Source organism: Wyeomyia smithii, chromosome 2 (genome assembly GCF_029784165.1).
Source record: "Wyeomyia smithii strain HCP4-BCI-WySm-NY-G18 chromosome 2, ASM2978416v1, whole genome shotgun sequence".
NCBI classification, from domain to species: Eukaryota; Metazoa; Arthropoda; class Insecta; order Diptera; family Culicidae; genus Wyeomyia; species Wyeomyia smithii.
This window is the reverse complement of record NC_073695.1, coordinates 40,825,420-40,852,138: the sequence shown is the minus strand read 5'-3', so window position 1 is coordinate 40,852,138 and position 26,719 is coordinate 40,825,420. Positions and strand designations below refer to the sequence as shown.

Below are 26,719 nucleotides of genomic sequence, written 5' to 3'. Positions count from 1 at the left end.
ATCAAAAAACTGATATTATTTCATTAGTTTAGAAGTGTGCCGGGTATCTGAACGATATTTTTCATAAGTATATGTTTTCAGTGCAACCGGAAACGTTTTACCCGAAAAAACATGTTTTGAACTTTGAAAATTGCATTAAAAATTTTTTCCCAGCCAAGCTAAACTTAATGTATCAAAAAACGATCGTTCAACGATCGGGGAATTTAATAACGAACATTAAAAAAAAGAAGAAAATCGGTTCAGTAGTTTTACCGCAATCGTAAACACGGTAAAGTCATTTTTCGAGAAACACCTTTTCGAGATAAACGCGCATAAAGTCCCAAGTTTTGCTCATGCGGTCGTGACGAGGCGCGCTTCAAATCGCTCTAACTTTCTCCCTATCACTCAGATCCTTATGAAAAATTTGTAAAGATGTTCTCCAAAAGTCGTACTTAAAGATAATGCAATAAAAAAATCGATTTTTCGAAAACTGAAAAGGTATATAACCAATTTAATGAGTTTTTATTTTTAAATCGTTTATTCAGAGTGTCCGATGAGTTTGTTTAATCCAAATACTGAACATTATTTATTGATTTGACCAGACTTTATCTTTTTCCCGATTTTTATAATTCTTTTTTGAATGAATTTAGCAAAAAAAATTAGACGCCTTAAGAAAATGACTTTTCTACGCGGATTTCAGAATTTACGCGGTTGTTTTGGATTTCAAAATTCAAAATATCAAAACAAAGTTGAAGAGGTTGAGTATAAGACACGACCGCAAGGTTAACGTAGAATTACGCCTATTTTAAGTCGATGTATTTAAGTTAGGGAATGCACTCGATGAAGATTAATCAATTTTATAGTCTGAAGCGGTAAATTTCAGTAATAATCAGGGATGGTATTCTACGCGATTTTCCGGGACTCGTAAGTAAATTACGTAGAAAACAGTATTCTACGTTTTTTACGGTAGAAAACCTCTTGTATGTAGAAAACTCTCAAACACTCGAAAATTCACAGTATGAGTCATAAGGCGTTGTACACAAATTACGTAACGCTAAAAATCTAGATTTCAGACCCCCTCCTCCCCTAAGTAACGATAAGTAACGTTCGATATGACTCACCCCCCTATTATTACGTAACGCTGAACAGCCTGACCCCCTCCGAAATTTTTAATTTTTGAGCAAACATAACAGTTAAGTAACTGTCTCCAATACCCCCCTCCCCCATACGTAACAATAAGTAACGTAGACTCTATCCCCCTCCCCCCCTTCTGGCGTTACGTAAATTGTGTACGACGCCTAAAAAGCCATTCGCTGCGCTGATCAGGTGTATTTAAGTAACGGGAGAATTATTATAACAAAACAAAGAAACACGAAGAAGCAAGAAAGTGTTTTTCCGGACTATTTTGTGATTATGGCGAAACAAGTAATGATATCTTACTTCTTACCAATCAGACGAGAGCCGTGGTGGCTCGTGCTGTATCAAGAATTTGTCACCATGTTGCTCGGTTTTGGGCTGTGTTTCGCCAGTTCCCCAGGCGTCTCATCACCCGCTTCGATCTGATCGAGCCATCGTGCTAGCTGCGCCTCTCTATTTCTGGTGCCGATAGGGTTACTGAAGAAAAGTGATTTCATAGGGTTGTCGTCCGGCATCCTCACGACGTGACCGGCCCGCCGCAACCTATTGACTTTCGTCAGATGTGCAATGGGATTCTCTCCAAGCAGCGCGTGCAGTCCATGATTTATGCGCCGTCGCCATTCTCCGTCGTCCGTCTGTACTCCACCGTAGATAGTCCGCAGCACCTTCCGTTCTCCAAGAGCGTTAAGGTCCTCCGCGAGAAGCGTTGTTGTCTCGATCCCGTAGAGGACTACCGGTCTTATCAGGGTTTTGTACAGCGTCAACTTCGTGTGTCGTCGCACTCAATTCGATCGAAGTGTCTTCCGAAGTGAAAAGTAGGCACGATTTTCTGCCTGGATGTGTCTCTGGATCTCTTCGCCGGTGTTATTGTCGGCGGTCACCAGTGACCCCAAATACACGAACTCGTCGACCACCTCAAGCTCATCACCGTCTACAGAGACTTGAGTTGGGAGGCTGATGTTGTTCTCCTTGGAGCCTCTCGCTCGCATGTATTTTGTTTTCGACGCATTTATCCGCAGTCCGATCCGTCCAGCTTCGGCTTTCAGTCGGGCGTAAGTTACGTGATATGATGTCGAAGTCATCCGCGGAGCCCAGAAGCTGAACAGACCTTGTGAAAATTGTGCCAACAAGTAATGATAAAGAAACTCAAAAAAGCAAACAAAGTTTTCACTCAATAATTTCAATTGTAATTCACGGGTCAACAAAATATTTGTTTTCATCTGAAGCTGCCGCCATACGGACGCTAATTCCTTAGTTTCTAAAGCAGGTATTAGACGAAGCGAATATTTGCTATTTTTGGTACGAACTTTATTTGTACAAAATTTGCTTCGTGTAATACCTGCTTAAGTCTTAGTTGATTGTAAAAAGCATTTTTTCATCACTGAATAGTAGGCTATGAACTATTCGGGCATGACGGAGAAGTTCAGGTTCTCTATGTTATAGCTTTTGACAGTACAATCTCGCGTTATGATGAAAAAAAAATGCTTTTTACAATCAACTATGACTTAGAAACTAAGGGAATTAGCGTCCGTGTGGCGGCACCTTAAGAATGCTAATGAAAGCAACATAGCATAATATACGTCACATACAAAATCAGTGCAACAGCAAAAGCGCATCTAAGGCCTGATTTCTACAGAACTATGCTATCGCTTTCAAATCTCATATATTTAGAGCGTACCCAACATCTCAATGGTTCATGGTTCCCTTGGCATATATTAAAAAAATAACACCAAAAATTCCATGCAACTTTAAACGATATTAAATGTCAAATTTGTTCTCAAGTCAAATAATAATCATCACAATTAAAATCATCACAATTCATCACATCACAATTAAAAATAAATAATATTTTTAAACTTAAATTTCGTTTATTCTTCATATAATTCACCACAAAAATCTATTTGCCGGTTTTCGTAGAATACTCGTTTTTAGTTAGGTATTCTACCAGAGGTATTCTACGTAGAAAACTCGTCGAAAACTACATGAGGTTTTCTACATGACATCCCTGGTAATAATATTCTTTCAACTCTCTCTCTTTTTTAAATGTTAAGTAACCTTGAAGAGGAGCGTTGCTTAATTGGATGAGTCATTCAAAAATAATGTTAAAGTTTGTTGTAACACAGTTATCGCTACCAGAGCCTGACAAAGTCATTTTCAATTGAAAATTATCAGGTTATAGTGACGCTTTGACCCGTCGCTTTCAGTTGAAAAGCTTTTGTATCATTTTCGACCACTTCGTGAGTCACAGTCGAAAGCTCTTGCTGTGATGAGGGCTTGGAATTGATAAAAACGCTTTTCAATTGAAAGCGGAGATTATCACTATCACTCTCAAATGACGAATCTCAATTAAAAATGGCAATGAGCGCTGACGGAGACAAAAGGCTTCCATACAGTATATATAGGAAAGAGGAAGGAAATATTGATTGGAACTTGCGTAACGTATCTATTGGATGCCATTGCCGTTCCAACTACGGCCTGCGGTATTAGAAAACTGCCATAAAAGACGCGATGCTGTGCTAATTTCAATTGAGAAGCTGAAGGAAAGGGAAGAGTCTCTCCTTTCGTCACTCTCTGCGTCGATTGATATAGTCATTAGTTTCATTTAAAATGATTCGGAAGAAGAAAGAGGGAAAGAGAGAAAGAAGTGATTCGTTGATAGTAGCCGAAAGGAATCAAGGGAAAATGAAACTATCAGTTTCATTGTTTTGTTTCGAAAATGTAGAGCCCTGATCGCTACAGCGTCCTCTTCACCATCAAAAAGCAGTATGAGAGAAATTAAGGTCTGCTCGATGAAACAGCTCTGTAAAATTTGAAAAATCAATTAAAGGCAAGAAAATAAGTTTTACGAATATCGATCTGACAAGAGTGCAGTACCTTTATTTTTTAAAGACTATTTGATTGTTGAGCTCCAAAACTCATAAAGCAACTCAAACAACTAGTTCAATTTAATTCCGAGAGCAAACTTAACGTCAGTGTTTGCTTATTATAGTTTTGAGTAGCTGCTAGTCTATAAAAAATACTCATATTGGATGGTCTTGTTTTCAGCATCATAGCATCGAAGAACGCAATTTCCCGCATCTCGGTGGACGCGTTATTAATTTGTCAATCAATATACTGCAAGAATGAAAGAAATTCGTTGACAATTAACTGAGTTATAAGCATTAGAAATTGGATAATTTTTGTGGCACTCTCGAGGATAGATTTTTATTTTTCACTTCCTCTCAGAATGTTGGTATAGGACGTAATTCTACGTCAAAATAATTTACTGACGAAAAAAAACAAGACAACAACATAGGCGGATTTGATCTCCTGACGATTGGTTCTGTGGAGCTCAGTACACAATAAAGCAACTAGTTTGCTATTACAACCGTACACAACCGTATGGGTAGCCACTAGCCAGCAGACTTGTTATCCTCCTCAATATGTGGAAAAAGCAGAGTAAATATTCACTCCTCACTTCTTACCCCTCGTGAGTGTTGCATGTACCAATTTTTATGACCACACTTTTTTCTACTTTGTGCTGTTTTTCTGATGTTCGCAGAAAAATTATTACACTTGCTGCTTATGCCAGAGTTGAGCGAAACAAGAGTGGTAAATTACTTAAATGAGAATACACAGAAGTACACCGCGGCGCACACTGCTGAGATAAATTCGATAGCTTTTGAAAAGGTTGGACCGGCAATCTATTTTTGTGCCTAGATGCTCCTCTCATTTTATATATGCTTAAAAGACCTATTGTCAACACCGCTGGGCTAACCTCGAGAGATGACGTCGGACTAATGAGTTGGGTAGCTGGAATGGGTAGGCGATTTTGGGTAGCCTGTCAAAAGCGACAGTAAACGGTAGAAAAGAAACAGAAGAATAATAATAAGAGATAAAATCGAACGTGAATTATAAAGCCAATTTATTGCAGTGAAATTTATTAAAATTAGTAGTTATAAAGCTAGTTTCTTAATGCAAAAAAGTGCATTTGTACGTTGGAACAATTTATCTAGTTATTTGTAAGTAAACCCAACAGAAAACCTGAAACGAATTACGGAAAAACAGAAATTATTAGATTTGTTTACACAGGCAAGCTGGCTTAAACGAAAGATACGGCAAAATCAATAAAGTTCCTGGAAGATTAAACATTTAAATAAAGTTGGAGAAAGCTACAGTTAAAAAGGCGTGAGTAAGAAATTAATTCTGTAATTGGGTGCACATAGGTAAGCTTAACGTAGAACCACAGATGGTATAGCAAATCGTTTTGGCTGTGAGAGGATACTTTTTCTGACGCTTGCTCTGTGGAGCTCAGTACACAGTATAGCAATTTAATATTACTACGAAGACCGTGCACAACCGTACGTGTCAGTAGCGAGATACGTTGACGTTATATATCGTACATAGTATCCTAATCGTACAGGCTTGTAAATCAATATTAATTCATTAAACTCTCACTACAATTTGCCCTTTCACAGAATAAACACTGAAACAAATTGAATTTTACTAATCGGGTATCTTTAAAACACGCCCTTCAAGCTAACATTCGCCCGGTAGATATTGAAACAAACGCGCTCTCGCTCTAAAGGAAAACACACTTTTTTCCGTTCAATTACAATAAAAACGAAGCGAGTTGGCTTCGTTCAGTTTTCCTTCTAATGTTAAATCAATTTACAACTGACAGGGCTTGGAATGATAATTACTGATATCGATATGCGAGTATTGCAAAAACAAAACCCCGTTTAATTTCGCAGCAACAGCGAAAATTTCCCACAAAACTCGTTCGCCCGTTCGTTGGTTGCTGGCTTGCTGGCAGACAAAACTTGAAACGAATTGTCAAGGTCGTTGACCTAAATTCGTCACTTGGTTTTCTTCGCTTTACTCTTCTTAGTTCGGTTTTTTTTCCGCCTGTTTGCCCTCTCCTTGTGCTTGACGATGGGCGAGAACAAGGGTGTAAGAGGAGGTGGGTTATTGTTGGCAGAGGTGGAGCCTGCTGCTGTTTTTCTTCTGTTGTGCTTTCTCATAGCTAGTTGGTTATTCTTGCCCCAACATTCAACCATGTAGCACTCTTGTTTACTAGCATAAATAATCAACCGGCCGACCGACAAACCAGGGGCAGCCCCGCCCCGTCAGTGTCGATGGCGGTTAGGCTGGTGGGTGGCTGGTAAAACAGAAAAGCGACCGGCGGCGAAGGAGCAGAGCACGGGGACGGGTCCATTTGCGTTCATTTTCCGTAGTGTTATTCCCCTCGCGCTCTCGTGGTACGACGGGGCTTTGTACGTATGGTACGGTCGTATATCCTACACAAGTGAGCTATTTTTTTACCTTCGTTTGTTGCGAAACGACGACGACGGTTCTGGTTAGGGTGGGATGGTTAATTTTCGCACAAAATATTGCCACACATGAGTACGGTTTGAAATGGTTTGATATTTGTTCAAAACGATAATTGGACGGAGCTGCCAAGACTCAGCCATTCTACCCTGGCCGGGCAGATGCCACACTGCGAGTAGGTGGAAACGCTTCGAGGGAGCACCAGCATACGTGTGGAGATAGATCTACCAACGACGGTGCGGCAAGGGGCCAGACTGTGTGTTGATAGAAGCTAGATACTACAAAAGGGGGACGGGACACGAGGCATATGGACGCTAGGCATATGGATGTTAGGCATAGTATGCTAGGCATACAGACGCGAGGCATAATGGATGTGAGGCATAATGGATACGAGGCATATTGCCACAAGGCATAACGGACGCGAGGCCGAATGGACACAAGGCCGAATGGACGCGAGGCCGAATGGACGCGAGGTCGAATGGACGCGAGGCCGAATGGACGCGAGGCCGAATGGACGCGAGGCCGAATGGACGCGAGGCCGAATGGACGAAAGGCCGAATGAACGCGAGGCCGAATGCGATGTTGTACGATCGCATGAGATCCAATTATGTAGTTCAGGTGTAAATATATTCCTAAAGAGTTTAAGTTGGGTATAATACTTTTCTTGAAATCATGCGGCGAAGACGCATAATCGAGGGCAAGGAAACAAGGCGGCACTAAGCCGCCGTGGTTTCCGCAGTCCGAGCCGGCCGCCGACCCGCCGTCGGAAGCGGCGGCCTCTCGCACCCAAACGACTGATCTACTGGTTTGCTAGGTCTACTCAAACAGAGTTTTCTTCCCTTAGTTAAGTCCGAACGAGCGGTAGCGAGTAAGGACAGCATTCGCTCGAACAGCGAGTCGGCCGAAGGCCGCGAGTGTATTGCTTTTCAAATGTCACTTTAAAACGAAATACATGCTATTGAAAGAGGTCTGTGATGATGATGACGATAATGAAATATTTCGCATGTCTTCCCCTTAGCCTTGTGTCCATTCGGCCTTGTATCCATTCGGCCATGTATCCATTCGGCCTCGCATCCATTCGGCCTCGCGTCCATTCGGCCTCGCGTCCATTCGGCCTCGTGTCCATTCGGCCTCGCGTCCATTCGGCCTCGCGTCCATTCGGCCTCGCGTCCATTCGGCCTCGCGTCCATTCGGCCTCGCGTCCATTCGGCCTCGCGTCCATTCGGCCTCGCGTCCATTCGGCCTCGCGTCCATTCGGCCTCGCATCCATTCGGCCTCGCGTCCATATGCCTCGTGTCCGTATGCCTGCCGTCCATTATGCCTAGGGTACTATGCCTCGCGTCCGTATGCCTCGCGTCTGTATGCTTAACGGGGTGTCATCCTACAAAAGAGCTTTTCCAGACCCGGCGAGGGTGGTACGTTTGAGGTTTTACAGACACCGGTGTGGCTGTGGATCGTCTGTTTTCTGCGTATTGCTTCCATCACGCGTTATATATAAATTTGACATTTACTAGTCTACATAACTGAGGAAGCAAATATTCTTGATTTCCTGCTCCGGTGTACGCCAATATTAGACTTTAGAAAGCTTGATAAAATAAGTTTCATGAATAGCAACGTGAGCAGAATTGATTTATTTTTGCGCTCACTAAAAAGTGGAAAAGCGAAGCTCAAACAAGTTCAAGGTAAGCCCTTCTGTTGACACTGATAACAGCCATCTTATCAGTGATACGGAGAAAAGATATATCGCGCACCATCGTTTCCATAGGAATTATAAAAAACCAGTTGGTTCCTCTGTACAAACTACAATAATAATGTTGAACTGAGTCAACAATAAAAAGGAGAATTTGAAGCTTCCAGGAAATTTAGAGATCAAAACTTTTAGGGTACAGAAGAAGAATAGAATTAGATTATTGTGAATGGAGGGCATGTCTTTTGCATACAGAATGAAAAGCTGTGGTCCCCAATAAGATGCTTGGAGAACATTCGAAACAACGTCAATATTTTTGGATTTGATTCCATTAAATTTTAATCGTTTCGTAGTGATTAGTAGAGATGCCAGATATTTTTGAAAAATGTCTGCAACTGCTCAAAAACCCGGAAAAATGCTAGAAATCTGAAAATCCGTGATTCGAAAAAATTTTGCTCACGCAGGCAAAGGTCTGCAAAAATCTCCACAGATTTCGAGAAAATTTGCGTAAACATGTGGAGACTCTGACAAAAATTTGCAGGAACTATTGAAAGTCTGCAAATATCTGCGAATCAATAAAAATCTGAACACGGACTCTAAAAATCTGCGTTTTGCAGACGTGGTTTCCCTTATTTAAATACAATTTAGTTCCAGTTTCTTGGAGTTTGAAAAATTTGGACGATAAAGATAATGGCTAAACTTAGATGACTTACAGTTTTTGAAAATGTTAGCCCGCGTCATTTTGCCTTTCAAGTCACCGTATTTCATTTTGTTAGGATATATACCTTCTCAATTGATAAGCAGGTCACGTTGTTTAAAAAATAGTAATATTTGTATAAAAATGTAGCTGATGAAACGGGACGGACTCCATGTATGGGAGGACCGATGGCTTCCTCATGCATACTAACACGTTTCGGAAATGCCTCATGTGATGTCGTAATTTATTCGACTTACTGGCAATGAATGATTTACTACCAAACAGCTGCTATTGCACTTGAAAATTTCCAGTTACAACCTTCAAAACACTGCTAAACTGTCATATTTCGCACCATTTTTTTTCCTAAAGGTGTTGTCTACAATTTTACAACGGTGATCACTGAAATATTTTTCACAAATTCAGGTACTCACGAGTAATTCAACCGCTCAAACTGTGTTTACCTTTCATTTTACACTAATAAACATCGCGATCGCTACTAGTTTCCACGGCCTGAAACTGGCCTTGACAGTGTACCACGTCGCACGGTTTTTGCGTCTGTCAAGCTGTGCGCCAGTGTTGTCAGCACTGTTAGCAGGAGCGTACGCGAGCAGAGCAGAAAATTTTAAATTACATAGATGGTGTGAGGTAGCGTTTATCTTAACGAAAGAGGGCCGTAGTTTCTTGTAAAAAAAAACTTAAATATCCAGTTTATAACTATTATCATTTAGCGCAACTATCACTAGACTAGTATAAGTACTGTACACACCTCTATATAGACAGTCATACAACCAGGTGACGGCTGTCAGTTTACAGCATATGAAAAATTGAGAGTGCGAAAAAGAGAACAACGCTTTGTTTTTAGATAAAACCAATGAATTAGCGAAACGTACATGCTTTATACTAAATACTGCTTTATATTAAATTTAAACTAAAGTGAACATAATAAACTAGATTTTAATTATATCAATTCCTCCACAGCGACTAAAATGCAACTATTCTGAAAATCTATCGCTCTTTATAGCATGCCACAGGATAACATTGTTTTGAAGGATTAACAGATCAGGAAATCCCAAATGTATTTTTTACATTTGGAAAACTTGCAATTGATTCAGAATTTAATGGGTAGTTTAGTTAATATTTCGAAAACGAATAAACATTAAACTAATCTGAATTCTCAAGCCCGCGTCATCGATCACATACACCGAACGATTTGAATGTGAATACCCAGTCAACGCTCGTGTTTATTCAATTAAATGAAAATAACGTTCGAATACGAACCATACGTAGTTCAAATTTCATAGAACTACAGAGACTGTACACTACAGAGTTGATAAGGCACATTAGTCAGTCAAAGGAAACGGCCTCAAACTTGAATATCGACAATTCCTATGACGAAAACAAATACTCTGATTATCTAGCTGTTTTGTTAATAATAAAATCCCGTTCATCACAGGGAAATATTTGAATGAACATCAATCGAAAAGAATCAACCAAAATTGTCACCATTTAGGCGCCATTGGGGTGCTGAAGAAAATTACAGCAAAGCAGATGCTGCTTAAAATAGGATCGACATGAGTGAGATAGTGTTCCTCGATTGGGAACTCTAATTGATTATTGTTGAAGTTTGCTAAATCATTCTTAAAATCTGAAAACCATTGCTGACAGAGGAAAATATAGAGAATAAGTTGATATACTTATGTTTGTATTTTACTTTACTTTACAATACATAAGAGGCTGCAAACCTGCTTGAAATAGGTTTCCTACACTAGATCTAAAACAAATGGAGATTTTGTTGCTTATGAGCAACTTTTTATCACTTTTTTACGGCACATCAGACAAAATAGTAACAAAATAAAGGAAAGCTACGCGAATGTATGGTTTGCTGCAGGAGAACCTGCAACCAAGAGCCGCAATGCATGCGTTAGTGAGAATTCATTTGTATTAATGCGATCAAATTCATTTTAGTCACCTTTATTCACACATATGCGAAATCACTCCCGTAGGAACACCATTGTTTCATTCTCTTGCTTAATTCATTTCTCATCGATTTGAAATGATAAGGTGTTGCAGAGTTGCCGGAGATGATAGCAAAAAAGTCTATGTTTTCTGCATGACTTGAATCCGCTTACAAGAAAACAATTTTTGTGTTTCTGGTTTGGACCATGAAAAAACTAACACACGTACACAGGATGAATTGGAGCTGGCAAAACTAGCAACATGTACAAAATCTACGACAGTATGTGTTGCTACTTGACTGGGGATGAACCTTGTTGCTTTTGACGTTGGACTAACGTCTATATCGAAGTTAGGCGCCTGAATTTGAAAATCTGAAATTCAACCAGGGAAAAGTAATCAGGTTTTGAGTACTTATATATCAGTCATTTCTTTTCAGAATATCGAGGTTTTGGTATCAACCGATTAGATATTCTTTTACGATTAAACTTATGTAACAAAAACAAATTGAAAAATTTGTAAATAACATCGATTGTTAAATCATACCGAGCAACCAATCACTACTTCTCTTCCCAAGCATAGCCGACACTAACGGATACAATCGATTTGACTTTGTAAACGATTTGTTGTTGTTGTTTTACTTTCCTTGCCATTCCCTATTCTTCTAAACTCCTCCCTCTTTCCAAATAACTGACGAAACCTTGATTTAAAAGATTCCAACATTTCACCCCATCATTTTCATTCCAAAATTGTACCGGTATCACATGCACGCCATCGAATTGAATTTCTCATTCGTGCGTTGACCGGCAAAGTGGACGATTCTTTCTGGAGCAGCAGAAAGCGGTTGGTGGCAAATATCAGTCGCTTATAAAAGCGCACGCCATCGAATTAAATTTCTTATTCGTTCGTATGTATGGATTGCTATAGCATATAGCATATAGTGTTCATCGAAGATTTAGTATTTTCTCGTTTATTCATTAACACTTTCAAAAACGAACACGCTTGAATAATTCGACTTTACAGCAGTGATTTAAACTTCTTCAGCCAGCCTTTATTCACCGAAAAAAATTTATTGCTGATAAATGATCAACACTTATTTGCTAGAAATTTCATTTAGATCAAAACAGGTTCTTTTAAGTATCATAAATTATCGGTAAAAGGAGTGTCATAAATTATCGATAAAGTTTTCTCAATGAGCATGCATTTAATTTTCGTTTTTGTTTCTCGGTGCGCGGTTTTGTTTTAGTTTCTCGCACAAAACACAAACTTGTCTTTATCGTGAAAAATAACAAAACATTTGCTCTAAATTAAAGAAGTACTATATTTTTCTGTCACTCGCCAAAACCTTGATAACAACTACGCAAAAAGCGTGTAATTGAGTTCTTGCTTTTTTATATGCTGAGCTGGAGCCAACCTAGCATGAGTTTGATCGTTTTAATGTTTAACAATTTCCAATCTTAGAATTTCTGCTTGAATCGTTCTGATCTCCAATTTCAGATAGTCTCGTTGAGTTAGCTTTTTGCTAAGATAGGAAATTTTTACCCAATTAGCTAAATTAAATGATTGTCTTGGTAGTGCAGCTACGAAAAAAAGCTTTTCTGTAGTGGCAGTGCTTATATAAAAGATCCATTCTTTTAGTATTTATTATTATTTATAACGCTTTAACGTCTCCGCATTTAGTAATGCACTGTTAGATAAAATGGCAGAAAATACTAGAGCTATAATTCCCTCTACTATTTGTTTTAATGGAATATAAAAATACTGTAGTTCAACGTCATGCGGTCGTGTCCTGGATACCACCTTTCTACTTTTTTTAAATAACATTTTTTTACAAAAGGAGAATTTTGCGTCATTACTTTTAGAGTAAAAAGTAAAGTGAAAATTTTGCGTATTCAACTTTTGTAATTCATAACTCTACACCTTTAGCATTGCTGGGGGCCTAAAATAATATTTTCTGATCCTTACACGTTAAAAAAGTTGAACAGGTTGTGTATGAGACACGACCGCAAGGTTCACGTAGAATTATGATAGCCTGTCTTGCGTCAATGTAATGCAAAAGGGTAATAATAGGCCAAGTAATACATTCGATTGGAATTATTCAATTTGATGGTCTGAAGTAGCAAATTTCAGTAATAATTCCGTAAGTTTATGATAGGCTATCTTGTATCAATATGTTTATGTCAGTAACTATTATTCAACACCTATAAAAAAAACTTTCTGAAAATTATGTGGCGAGATTTAGAATGGTAATAAAGGACGATTCACAGCCTTTGGATATCATCCCGGTGCCGGGAATACTTAGGTGGTATTCGGAAATTACAAGCTGTTTTCTAGACACCGGACCTCCTTCTTGGATTTCAAAATGGTATCTAAGGTTACGAAATTACCCATATTAGTTGGTATTTGGGCATTTAATGTGTTTTTTCAAGAACCGGAAGTTGTAACCATGAATTTCAAAATTACGTGTGGGATCAATTTCAGATCTCTTAGCAACCTCGGTCTTAGGTCATCATCTCAAATCAAGGAATACCCACGTTAAGTGGTATTTGGCTATTTTAGGTCAATTTTCAAACATCTAAAGTCTCCTTGAACTTTAAAATTGCGTTTGTTCAGTTTCCGGCCTCCTAATATCATCCCGAATTGGTCGAATACTACGTTCAGAACAAGGTTCTACATTTTTCAAAGGTACAAGAGTAAGTAGTGTCATAAAATCACAATTTTCCGCAATTTTGTGAACGCCTAACTAATTGTCCAATCGGTTGTTGCAAGAATTAAGGAAATTCGTCTAAAACTGACTGAGTTATAATCATTCGAAATTGGTCAATTTTTGTGGCGCTCTCGATGTTCTCGGTATTTCAGTTTGCACCTCTTTCCAAGAATGTTGCCGTAAGACGTTTTTCTACGTCAAAAGAGATTTTATTATGTTGATAATGACGTTGTAAACAAATTTTAATAAAACGGGTGACAACTAAAAATTTGGATTTTTTTCTACTGCTGTCAAAAAAGGTGGATATAGATGAAGAAAAAAAAGGTAGATCAACTTAAAGAAAAACCGATTTATTCGTTTATTTCCAGGAACTTGAAATTCCAACGAAATCTTCGATTGGACGACACTGAGGTAGATTCGTTGGGTTGCGTACTTGGGGTATAAATCCAGTCGAGTGGTTGTTCACAAACGTTTGTGTTTTTGACGTAATGTGATGATGTTTTGGCAAAAACACATACCTTTCATCGGTATGGTGTTTAAAAAAAAACGTAACAACTTTGGATTTATTACTGAGTAAGCTGGGTTAAGCTTAACGAGAATTATGAATCCAATGGAAGTTTTTAAATGAAATCATAACCATCTTCCCGCGGAGAGAAATCAGTTTTTACCTCGAGAAATGACCTTTAGACACTTATTATTCTTTAGCTACATGCATACTTAGCAACTATTGTATCTTCTACTATATAAAAATGGAATTCCGTAACGTTTGATCTTATTGATGTTATTGCTTCCGTCACAGTGGTGTACAGTCACCACCATCATTTGAAATCGTTCTAAATCAAAAAATAAGCGGTGACATGTGGGTTTTTTACATGAAAATGTTTGTTAACGTTCAGAAAGGCCTTTTCGGGAAAAATAAAAACTACGTAAAACAAGCAAAAATATGACTTTTTATGCTGAATTTGCCTCTAAATCAAAATTTAAAGCGATGACATGTGATTTTTTTTACATTAAAATGTTTGTTAACGTTCAGGAAAGACATGTGAGGGAAAATAATTAGTATCTGATTACTAAAACTTGAGATATTTTTCACAAAACTACGTGAAACATGCAAATTTATGACTTTTTATGCTGAACTTGCCTCTAAATCAACATTTAAAGCGATGACACGGGATTCTTTTTTCATTAAAATGTTTGTTAACATTCAGGAAAGACATTTGAGGAAAAATATTAAGTATCTGATTACTAAAACTTGATATTTTATTCACAAAACTACGTAAAACTTGCAAAATCATGACTTTTTATGCTGAATTTGCCTCCAAATCTAATTTCAAAGCGATGACATTTGATTATTTTTTCATTAAAATGTTTGTTAACGTTCAGGAAAGACATGTGAGGGAAAATAATTAGTATCTGATTACTAAAACTTGAGATATTATTCACAAAACTACGTGAAACATGCAAATTTATGATTTTTTATGCTGAACTTGCCTCTAAATCAAAATTTAAAGCGATAACATGTGATTCGTTATCGATATTGTTTTTAGCACATTTTGCATGTTGTAGGATGAGTACAACGGTACACCGTGCCCCAGAGCTGAGTCGAAAAAAATTCCAGTTCGAAAAGATTCTCGACCTGATCGGGGATCGAACCCGATATCACAACCGTGTGGGAGACAATCGACATCGCTGACCACAGAGCCACGAGGACCATATACAGCATACAGAATACAGAAAAACACCTGAAAATACTTTTTTTTTTAATTTATACGTATTATACGTATACATGCGAAATCTTGACTTTTTATGCGCAATCAAAATTCAATTAGGGTAGGTGAGCCAGTTATGGCAAGTGCTCCAATTATAGCTATATCGCATAAGCGCAATGGTACCAGATATGGCAACACCCCATTTAAACTCCATAGGCCATAACTGGTTCATGCCATAACTGGTACATTTTTTAGGTATTGCCATAACTGGTACTCCTCCCCTATTTGTGTTTTTTTTTTCAATACAATGTTCGTTGTTCTTTCACCATTTACAATTTTTTTTGCAGAATAATCCATGTCTCAAGCATAAACATTTTACATTTCTGATGTTTTCGTAGTTTTGTGAATAGTTACATATTACGGCATTCGATTTACTTTTGTACTTTTGAATTTGAATTTGATTTTTATTAGAGAGCTTTTAACCAGAAGGTCATTCAGCTCTTAACCTTAGGCGTCGTACACAAATTACGTAACGCTAATGATCTAGATTTCAGACTCCCTTCCCCCCTATGTTACGATAGGTAACGTTCGACATGACTCCCCCCTAAAATTACGCAACGCTGATCAAATTTTCAATTTCGAGCAAACATCACAGTTACGTAACTGTCTCTACTACCCCCCGTCCCCCCTACGTAACAATAAGTAATGCAGACTCAACCCCCTTCCTCCCCTTCATGCGTTACGTAATTTGTGTAAGACGCCTTACTATTTCACCTTTTCTACGTTAATTCAAACTAGAACTCTTGGGACATTTAGCTGGAGGAAAGGTTAAGATTCTTTGGTTTGAATATCGATAGAGAGGCAGCTTAAGCATTAAAAATCTTTTATTTTCTTATTTTCTACGAAGTTTTGTGGATTAAAAAAAGGCGACTTCCGGTTTCAGGAAAATAACCTAAAGTGATATTTGGCCAACAATTCCAATACTTCCGAAAGTGGAACTCCATACGTCGTTTTATAGCGATGACACGTGTTTTTTTTTTCATTATAATGTTTGTTAACGTTCAGAAAAGAGATTTGAAGAAAAACAACAAGTATCTGATTACTTAATTTGAGATATTATTCACAAAACTACGTGAAACATGCAAATTTATGACTTCTAAAATGATATTTGGCCAACCATTTCAATACTTCCGAAAGTTGAACTCCATACGTCATTTTTAAATCCAAAATGGTGATTTCCAGTTTCTGTAAATCAGCCCAAAATCACAAAAAACAATCCAATACGGGTATTTCCGTTCTGTGCGTTCTCAGAATATTGAAGTACTTAAAGTGATGATGGAAGTATAAGGTGTAAATTATATTTTTGAAGTGAGTTGAGCTAATGCAGCAATGAAATATAAAAAAAACTATCTTTGACACCTTTGATCCCGAGCATCGCCGGGAACGTTCAACTAGTTTCATATAAAAGATAGATCTGTTCTCTAACCGCAATTAAAAGGCATCATCGTTCAAAATTTCAAAAATAGTTTGTTAAACAGTGGTCAAAGTCACCCACGGGGAACGGGTTAACTGGTAATCAAACAGAGTTTTTTCTTCTAATAAAACTCAAATGCGTTTCAACTACAGATGTAGCAAGTATTTCAGTGAGCGTCTGCAGATCAAAAGAAAACCTGATTTACAGATGTTCCAACACTGATTGCGGGCTAAATACATACTTCTTCGCACATATTAAGAGCTAAAGTAAATTAAATCGTTTATAAGAAGATGGCTTACTTCCCGTCCAAATATTCGTCCAAATAATATGAATTCACCTGATTCAGATGTCCTCGTGCCATCGTTCCAGTTTGAAAAAAAGATTAGTAGAACTCTGTTTCGTAGCTGCGTGACCGCAAAATAAATAATCCATGTTTTACACGCTACGATATAACTACGCAATCACTCGCAGGCAGCAAAAAAAAGCAAATCCGACTTGACAATTGCGGTGTTTACCTCAATAACAGCGTAGTTTATTTGCCGCTGGTGGTGGGCGTCAAGCGTATCAAGAAGAATAATAAGGTGTGAATGAATTCTGCACAGATGGCGTTTCGTCTGTTTGAAAATGCTCACCCATCAAATTTACCGTTCCGCAATAAAATGTTCACTCCAGAGGATTTTTTCCCAGAAAAAATATGCATTATGATAGTGGAAAAGAGCATTGGCTCTGGCTATGTTTTCTTTTCCGAACATGCACCTTGTTCTTCTTATCTTATCAGCAGTGTGGAAGTGTGCCATCCAATTATCCGCAGCGCTCAGTTTTGTTTTTTTTTTTTGAGATTCCTAGTTTACTTACCGATTGCGAAAGCACACGCGAAATGTTATCGCTTGCTGTAGACCGAGACCGAAAGGAGAATGAACGGAAAAGATGTTATCGCGGACACGCACACCGAACGAACCGTAACCGTAAAAGCTGTGCCAATAGCCTTGACCTTTATAGATTGTTTTGGCGGGGCAAGACACAGACGAAAGCCGTGACAATAGCTGTAAGCTTCCTCCGGTAAGGTCAGGTGTGCTGCAGTTTAATCCCACGCGCGTGCTATTTTTACGCCGGACATGATCGGGGAACTGACGAGGTGTGAGTAGCACGTATATTCTAGCGTTGTCGTCCTGCTGCCTGAACTCTGTCTATTCGTTCGGCACGCATTTAACTTTTGACGGAATTATGTATGCATTTTTCTACACTTGGTTTGATGTGAAGAAAACCGGTCTGGGGTGAAACATTGATCGCTGCCACTCTGCCAGTTTGAAGGATTCTAGTTCAAAGCACTTTCGAGGTGCTAGTTTTATTCCGAGTTCACTGTCTCGCAGCGCGGGACCACTTCGTTTCCATTCGTTTAACCTTGAAGAATCCGGATCGTGTTACTCTTATTTGCTGCTTCTGCTGCTCTTTACACGCCACAAAACGGACCACTTCCAAGCAGGGTAGATATATATCGTGCCACGACTCGACGACGAAAGCAGAAAAATATCAGCTGCTTCTTAGTTGTTCTAAGTTTGCTGGTGATCCTTTTTCCAAAAGGCCCTTTTCTTATTTCCGCACCGCACCCCGAATTTTTTTCTCGAAAACTCATTTTTCATCTTTTTTTTTTTGAGTGTGTACCTCCGCGCTCCACCACCCTCCCGTGATCGCACGAATGAATTCGGGTTATTCGCGTTGAAAGAGATTTTGAAGGCTGTTCGCACCTACGTGAACACTCATATGTAATTGTCAAAATGTGCGTGATGACAAAAGCAAAAATATTTCCTTCCTTCTTTTTCGCATGCAAAAACCAAACAAATATCAGCAACACCGTCAACGCGAATATCGCTCGAGTTAGAGGTCGTTGATCTTGACAAACTGCCACCTCTTCTCTTCGCTCGAATGCATTCGGCAGGATGCACCGCCGTTTTGGTGGTGGCTTGTTGCACTAAATTTTGGCTGAACTAGCAAGCGTGGAAAGTGTACACAGCATCATCAGCAACAGATACAGACGACGACGACAGCGGCGGCGGCGACGATCCATAGGGTGATGTGTAGTCAGTGGACCAGTTTGAAAGTGTATCGTTAGTTTTTCACATGTGAGATAAGTCCATTATTTTATGCAAAAATCAATCTAACTATTTACCCATATCAAAACTCTTCAAATCGTCACAAACTAAGATACTAATTGAAAAATCAATAGAATCAATAGTTTTAATCGTAGAACACTCGTTTATCGTTGCAAAAAAAAAACACGCTTAAGAAGCAATTAGAACGTTTTACAAAAACGGTTTTTTATCATTTCTGCTTGTTTTTAAATTTCATATTGTTCGTTGATTTCTGGATTTAGGTCAGGACCAGCCACTGTATAACATCAAATTTGTTATCTTCAAACTATTTCATGACCGATCGAGCAATATCCGGCATGATTACACTGGATTCTTTTTTTACGCGATTGTCTTTTACGTAATTTTGTTTTACACAATTTTTTTACACGTGGCGGATAATTTTATCAAAACGACGTGATCTTTTTTTGCACGAATTGTTGAAAATTACGCGACTTTTTTTACGGGATTCTTTTTTTGCGAGGACGCATCAATCGCGTAAAAAAAGAATCCAGTGTAGTCATTTTCAATGCATTTCCCAGTCTGCATGTGGTAGCAATGCATTGGTCCATTGTCGATTTTGGCTAGAAAATTGGTCAAGAGGACCATCCTCAGACCATTCATGTATCGTAATGCCTTTCCTAATATCCTCAGATGTTTCCTTCCCACTGTTTGTATGTTTTATTGTGTACTGTGATTAACCCTGGAAAGATAATTTTATTCTGGCGTTAAATTGATGTATGAATTTTGAATCATTTAAAATGCTAGTTTTTGTTTAAAATTAAATAAAATTTAATAATTGATCATTACGGTATTGACATATCGATACATAACAAATACCAGAATTCAGTGTTTTGAAAAACGAGAACGGATTCGCACTATTTGAAAAAGAAGAGGGTGTCAGTCAAAGCGAGGAGTCAAATTGACGCAGACTGTCTTTCTAGGGTTGAAGACCGAGTCCATGGGACGGCGAACTCAGCGGTTTCCATTAGATCCAACAATTCCAATCCTATCTAAATGTTCTTTAGCGAGTATCAGTCGAGCTTTACAATGCTCACTTGTTAGCGTACGAAATTTTCTTGGGCTCTCACCGACAAGCTGCTTCTCAGTAAGCGCTCTTTGAATTATTTTGGAACTCACAGACGAACTCAGCTCACCTCTAATCCTCTAATCCTCGAATGTATCAATATTGGGCAACTGTTTGAGGGGATCGTCATACTCAGTAAGGGTTTCTGGGTGATAGATTTGGCCTATTTTCTATCCAATTAACTACGTCTGAAATTTTCTTATAATAATATTACATACATCAAAGTTATGTGTTCGTTTTAACAGTTTCAACAAGGAACACGGCAGAGATACAGAATCTCTCATCAAACACCGTAAAGTGGCTCGGCATAACCGTAGACCGTAAAAAAACCAATAAAAAAGATATTGAGCCAATGATTGAGGTATAATTTACTGGATTTAATTATTTACGTTTGGGCTTTTTTTTTATAAATCTTGAGGAACTGTATCGATAATTATAATGGGACTGTTATGACATTAGCTAGAAACATAGGACAAAATCAACGACTTTTTGTTTTTTTTTTTTAAAGAACAAAGTAGAGCTAACCTTTTTTCAGGTTGAAACGGTATACGAACAATCTTTGCCAAAAGGAACATTAGGACATGCTCCTATCATTTTGTTGCACAATTTTTAAAGCTTGCGCAGCTTTCGATCGAAAAGTAGGATATGTAAAAGTTTGTCGTAATAGGAATAAAAGTTTGTCGTAATAGGAATATGTATTTTTGCATACACTTCAGCATTGTAACTCAGAAAGCTTTGGTTGAACAGCGTCGCGAGGCGATTCTTGTTGTTCTCGTAAACAGAGCTGTACATTCAACCTCGGCAACGAAAATAGCTTCGCGACGCTATTCGTGCTTACTATATTATCGGCCTAAGAATGAGTTGTGACACACAATATTTTTTGCGGTATAATTACGTCTTACGGCAGCATTAAAAAACCGAAAGCATCGACGTCAAATGCTTGAAACTCAGTCAGTTTTCAACGGATTCGTTTCAGTATTACAGCAATAGATAAGAAAATTAGCTATGCATTCATTATTTATGTGAGTTGCTGGCTATTGTTCTATTGAAAACTGTAATGTTTTGGTTTGAATGCAAATTTCGACCAACCAGAGCAGAGTAAACTTGATTTGATTCCCGCTGAGATCTTAACGGTTGAACCCGACCAGTGCAAAGCAGTGAATTCACCTCAACTGAATGATTATGTACTTTACTTCGTTTTACCTAATTTTTAGATTTATTTACTTCATCATGATATTGACTAAATTGGTTATCTTATTTATCTACGAATACGCAATATACAAAAAAAAATTTCTTCTTCAAAAACAATTTTTTTATCAAAAAGAAAATCCTACATAAGATTCGTGGGGGGAGGGGGTAACGCATAATCTTACTAAGCCTTAGTATGGGGAGACCGGGGGTCGAAAATTTCGAATAAAATAACAGGAGGGTTGTGTGCGTAGGCACGACCGCAAGGTTGAAGGAGAATACATTTACAAGAAAGATAACCCGGCTGCTTGCGTGTCAGTCATTTTTTCTAGTAAATAAACGTTGACTAATCAGATCAATCGAATTTTGCGCTATTGACCATTTTTAATAATATAGTAAGTTGCTTATCATGGTTGGGGCTTGACAATTTTTAAATTTTGAGATGAAATTTTTTCGGATGTCGTGCTCATGACTAAGGGAAAAGATAATTCAGTACATTTTGAGACACGGAGATGAAGTAAAATTTATAACTTTAACAAATTTAAAAATATGAATTAACTCATTAGAAAATATTAACTCTTCAATCAAGTTTTTATTTCATCCTGAAAAGGACAATTTGTTGTTCATTTTAGTATCGGATAAGATGCCGATCACATCTTTGCGTTACCACTGACAAGGTGAATAAAGTATTCCTTGTGATAAAGTAAACAATGAAATGCTGATATAACAGTAAAAACTAGACGGCTCACGTGTTGTCAAAATGAGTCAACTTTTCATTGAATGCATTTACTAGTGCCCACTATCGCACAGAGAATGCATTTCACTAAAGTGCCTCACTGCATCAGCCGCTATTGATGCTGAGATCCGCTGCAACTAGTGCGCTATCCATAGCCATGCCACAGTTGTGGCCGCTATACGCTGCCATTGTTATCCACTGTCTCTGCATCAGCTGGCCCAGCTGCTATCGTTGCTGGAATCCGCTGCAACTATTGCGCTACCCATTGCTACGCCACAGCTGTGGCCGCTTTCCGCCATCGCTGGTATCCACTGTAGTGCTAGTGCTGCTGCTAAGGGAGGACTATTTCTGTTGTCTCTGTCTAGAACTATTATGAGCGGCTTCGGCTGAAACAGGCCAAATAGCATATTTAAAATTGCAAGGTATATGATTCTGTTGACCGTGTTTGGGAGGCAATCATATGACGACCAATCAGAGGTCGAATTTTTCGTTTTGACAAGGCTTGACTATTTTCAATAGTACAATAGTGTGAACAATAAAATTACAATTATCTTATTTTGGGAAGAAACTTAGAAGATTTTCCAATCTATTGCTGCAAGAACGAAGGAAATCCATCGAATTCTAACCGATTTATTAGCATTTGAAATCGGACATATTTTTCACTTTTTTCGGTATTAGATTTTCATTTCACATCCCTATGTAGCCGAACTTCCTGAGAGAAGTATTCTACTTCAAAACCTTACGTAACTTGTGGATGACGCCTAAAACGGCTGAATATAGGTAATTTCAGAATAGAGATGATACTCAGCGACCGAAAATCAACTACAGACGCCATTTTGAAGTTCAAAATTTTGACTTCCGATTCAAGCACAAAATATTTAAATACCACTTAACAAGAGTACTTGCGGAATAGAGATGATGCCCACATGCCGGAATAATCCCCAGGAGCCATTTTGAAATTTGTGGTTGCAACTTTTGGTTCTCGGAAATCTGCGTAACGTCTGCTTCAAAAAATTGGCTTTTCCGGATGGTGATAGAAAACCTAAGATGGATAATTTGGTTTGATAAATTTTCCATGGAAGGTAATTATATTTGCATGCTTGCAAAAGAGTTCTACGCCCTCGCGATCGGCCTTACGACAGTTGAACGGAGCCTTCGCCATAGTGGACTAAAACATGCATGCGGGCATTCTTTTGAGTTCTTTATTCAAATTTCTCCTTAGTTTTCGCAAAAAAATATAGGGATAGATCTTACGCTTCAGATTTGTCCAAAAATTCCCGATGGGACGCAGCTGGGAGACGTTGCGCGGGTTCGCCGACTTGGATACCATCGGCAAACCACCGCGACTACGTTCTTATGGTATTTTTTTATGAACGACGTATCTTCCGGCAGGCACTTCGTACCATATATTTCCCCGTTCACGGGTAGTCCGGCGCACTCTCCCAGCTGGTCTCGAGGTACGATGCTGGCCTAATAAGCCAGTCGTCGTAGATTCGAGTCTCGGCTCGGGAGAGACTGTTAGTGTCAGTAGGATCGTAGCGCTAGCCCCGCAAGTGTTCTGTACACTTAACAGTTGGCTGCGAAGTCTGTGTATAATAAACAGAAGGTCGAGTTCCGAATGTAGCATCAAGGCTTCGCTTTTGGGTAGTCCGGAGCGAAAGAAGAGCGGCTTTGACATCGCAGCAACCCATTCTTGGGGAACTTGATGTGTGAAATGAACTTTGCATCCTTCGTGTGGAAGTAAAACACGAAGTGCCCTGCCAGTCGTTGCGAACTATGGTGATAGGTCTCGTCGTCTGTCACTAGCATCACGTCGCTATTCGCCAGGAAAATCGACTTGATCATCTTATTCAGCCGCTGCCGCTGTGTTCTTGCCTGTAGCTTCGAGACCAGTGGACGGAACTGCCGCTTCTTGACATGTATGTACATGTTCGCCAGGTACTTTTTTGCTGTTTGGACGGTTGCACCGACCTTCTGGCCAAGCGCACGCAGCGATGCAGCCACTTATCCCTCGGTCTTCCTCTTCAGCACCCTTGGAGGCTTTTGTCGCTCCGGAACCAGCATTTTTTTATGCTCTGATTGTTATCGTGAATCTACTCTATACATAATTTAGGAATCCAGTTTACGTTGAAAATCCTAAAATGACCAAATACCACCTAATATGAGTATTTTCGAAATCCAGAAATTATTTATTTAAAAAAAAAGAGTTGAAAGATAAAAAGAGCTAAAACTTCCCGCTTCATATTATCAAGTTTATAATCACAACCAAATGTATTGCCTTGTCGTGATGCTACGTTAACCTTGTCATCATGTCTCTAAACAACCTCTTTCATTTTCGTTCAATAAATATTTTTAACCCATTATGGCCCAGGTGTTCGATTTATCGAACAGTACTTTAGAATTTTTTTACGCATAATTGCGATGCGATAAACATATTCCGTTTTCTGTATTTGATTGCTGGGAACGTTAGGTACAAAAAAACCTACCAGGCACCCTTCCCCTCCCATTTCGTAGAGAAGAGAGCGTTTCGCGCAAATGTCTTCAAAACACAATTTTTCAATATTTTTTTTTCTACTCTAATTTATTATACTTTTTTTTAGTTGAAACGCTAAATATTGATATACTCTAGTAGCTTATAAATGAAATTATTTTTGTACTATATATCAATAATTTACAAGTATTACAACGCATGCGTCACTTGGTTGAAAATGACTGTTCGTTTTACTGAACAGTGATTCAATACGTGTTCACCAGGGTGCCTTGCAAAAAAAAATGTAATCGTTATAAAACACGACTTCCGAAGTCGATTGAGCTGAAATTTTGCATAGACTCTTTTCGAGAACACGAAACATTTGAGTTCTATCGCTAAACGAAATTTGAAGATCAAATTTATCTCATATATGCCATTGGGATCCTAATTCAGACATTGTCACAAACCCGAACTATTCATCTGTAGAAAATGTAATGATCATGTATATTCTGAATGTTTTGAAGCTTCTGTGCCACATAGAGAATAAATTTCAATAAAATCATATTTTCGAGGATTCTTCACAAAAAAAAAAATCTATCACACATTGGCCCGGTTGTAGAGAGTCGGTAAAAATTTCTTGCGTCATTTTTTTCTTGATTAGAACAATACAAACCTGTGTCGTGAAAATAGCGTTGGAGAAAAATCTGGTTCTAGGTCTGGGGTATAATGGGTTAATTAGCCCAAAATTTTGAATTCAAGAAGTGTTAAGTTTCTGCCTTTTTTATTCAAATTGAATGTTCAGGGCTTGTAGCAGATCTCTTTTTGAAGACTCGTTCTCTATTTTGAAGATAGCCCCTAGAAATTTCTTTTCAATTAAGTGTCTCTGAAGTCTTTTTTTCGCGTATGTTTTTTCCCTTTTCCATATCTTGTTGAAATTATCGTTTAAAATTTATGATCTGGTAAATTAAACATTCAAACAATTTGGGAGAACAGTGATTACTACTGCTACAAAGTTATACGTTTACATTGCCTTTTTTAAATAAAATACTTTTATATCCTGAAATTTACAAGCTTTCTTCAAAAAACAATGGTTTTTTTCGCATCTTAGACTGTTTCGACAGACGTCTTTTTTCTACCTGCATGTAATATTAACACTGAAAATACAGTCTAAATTGGTCCACTCATGATACGGCACCCTATAACATGTGATGCCACACAAACCATCGGGAGGAGGAGGAGACGCAGCAGCGGCACACCATTCCACGTGTCTCCCTTCTCTCCCGTTACCGCTCCCCTCTCTAGGGTACACAAGCGGGAATCGGCGAAAATTTCTCATCTCGCCGCGAGCGTGTTTCTGTGCCAAATCAAGTTTATTTTGGATGCAGTTCTTTTCTTTTTCGCTTTCCCTATTCTGATCGTTTAGTAGATGACCACCCTGCACGGTACGTTTTTTTAAGTTTTTTTTTTTCTGGAAGATGAAACCACGGATGAAGTGTTTCTGCTTGATGGTTTGTTTCTTTTCGATTTCAACAACGTAGCGGTGGTCTGCTTGTGGATTAATTTCGGTTACTATTATGCTGTTCCTGTCTCTGTTTGTGTGAGCGTTTATTGTGGCATGGTTTCAATTATTCTCACTTGCCACGCGGTCATGGCGAGAACGAAACAAATTCGGTTGACTGAACTCGGACTCGATAGAGGTGCTGGCGTTTTAGCAGCAGCTTGTTATCCACTCAAGTCGCGTTAGTTAGTATCGCTTATTCGTCATACGAGACGACGAAAAGCCTCGTCATTTTTCTTGCCGAGAAAAACAGCCATGATTGCATAAAATGCGTAAGTTTATGACGACGGTGACGCGTAAGCAGCCGCAGAAAAGTGCTCCCAATGTTAATTACTCCCTTGGTGCAAGCAGCGGTGCCCTGCGCGTGGAAGAAAACAGCGCATGTGTGCAATCACCGTGAGCCCGCATGCAATCACCCCGCTGACGTGTGGGAAACTTTCTCTTTTCAATGAGGTGAAACCTCATACTCACTGCTCGGTCTACGTTATCCAACAAGTTAGAATTAGCAGAAAAAATGGGAATAACAAATGCGTTGGCTTACCTGAACAGAGCTTAGAACTTGTAATTCCTCACCCTCCTGCAAAAAAAAACAGTAACGTATGACTAACGCTTCTTTCAACACACTTGAACTTTTTTAATACAAGAACATATTCAGTGTCGAACTTCACTTTATTGGTCACTACTTTAAAAATACTCAATTTTATCACGTACGAAGTAGACCAAAAATATCTTTATTATTCCTGCAAAACAACCCTCGCGCGTAGGATTCAACCTTCGTTTGCGGTCGCAAACGTTCTAGATGTTAGTCGTGTGGGTTGCTAGCCTTTTCGAGATGTTAGCCGTGTAGGTGCCAGAACGACTGTTTTTTTTTTTAATTTTAATAATTCATTATTATTTCAAC

The 26,719-nt window shown here is 38.6% G+C and overlaps 1 protein-coding gene across 2 annotated transcripts in view; it reads left to right on the top strand.

Moving 5' to 3' along the window:
• The window catches only part of LOC129723969 (mucin-12), a 148,379-nt gene that overhangs the window by 110,137 nt on the left and 11,523 nt on the right, over positions 1-26,719 (top strand). The window lies entirely within an intron of this gene.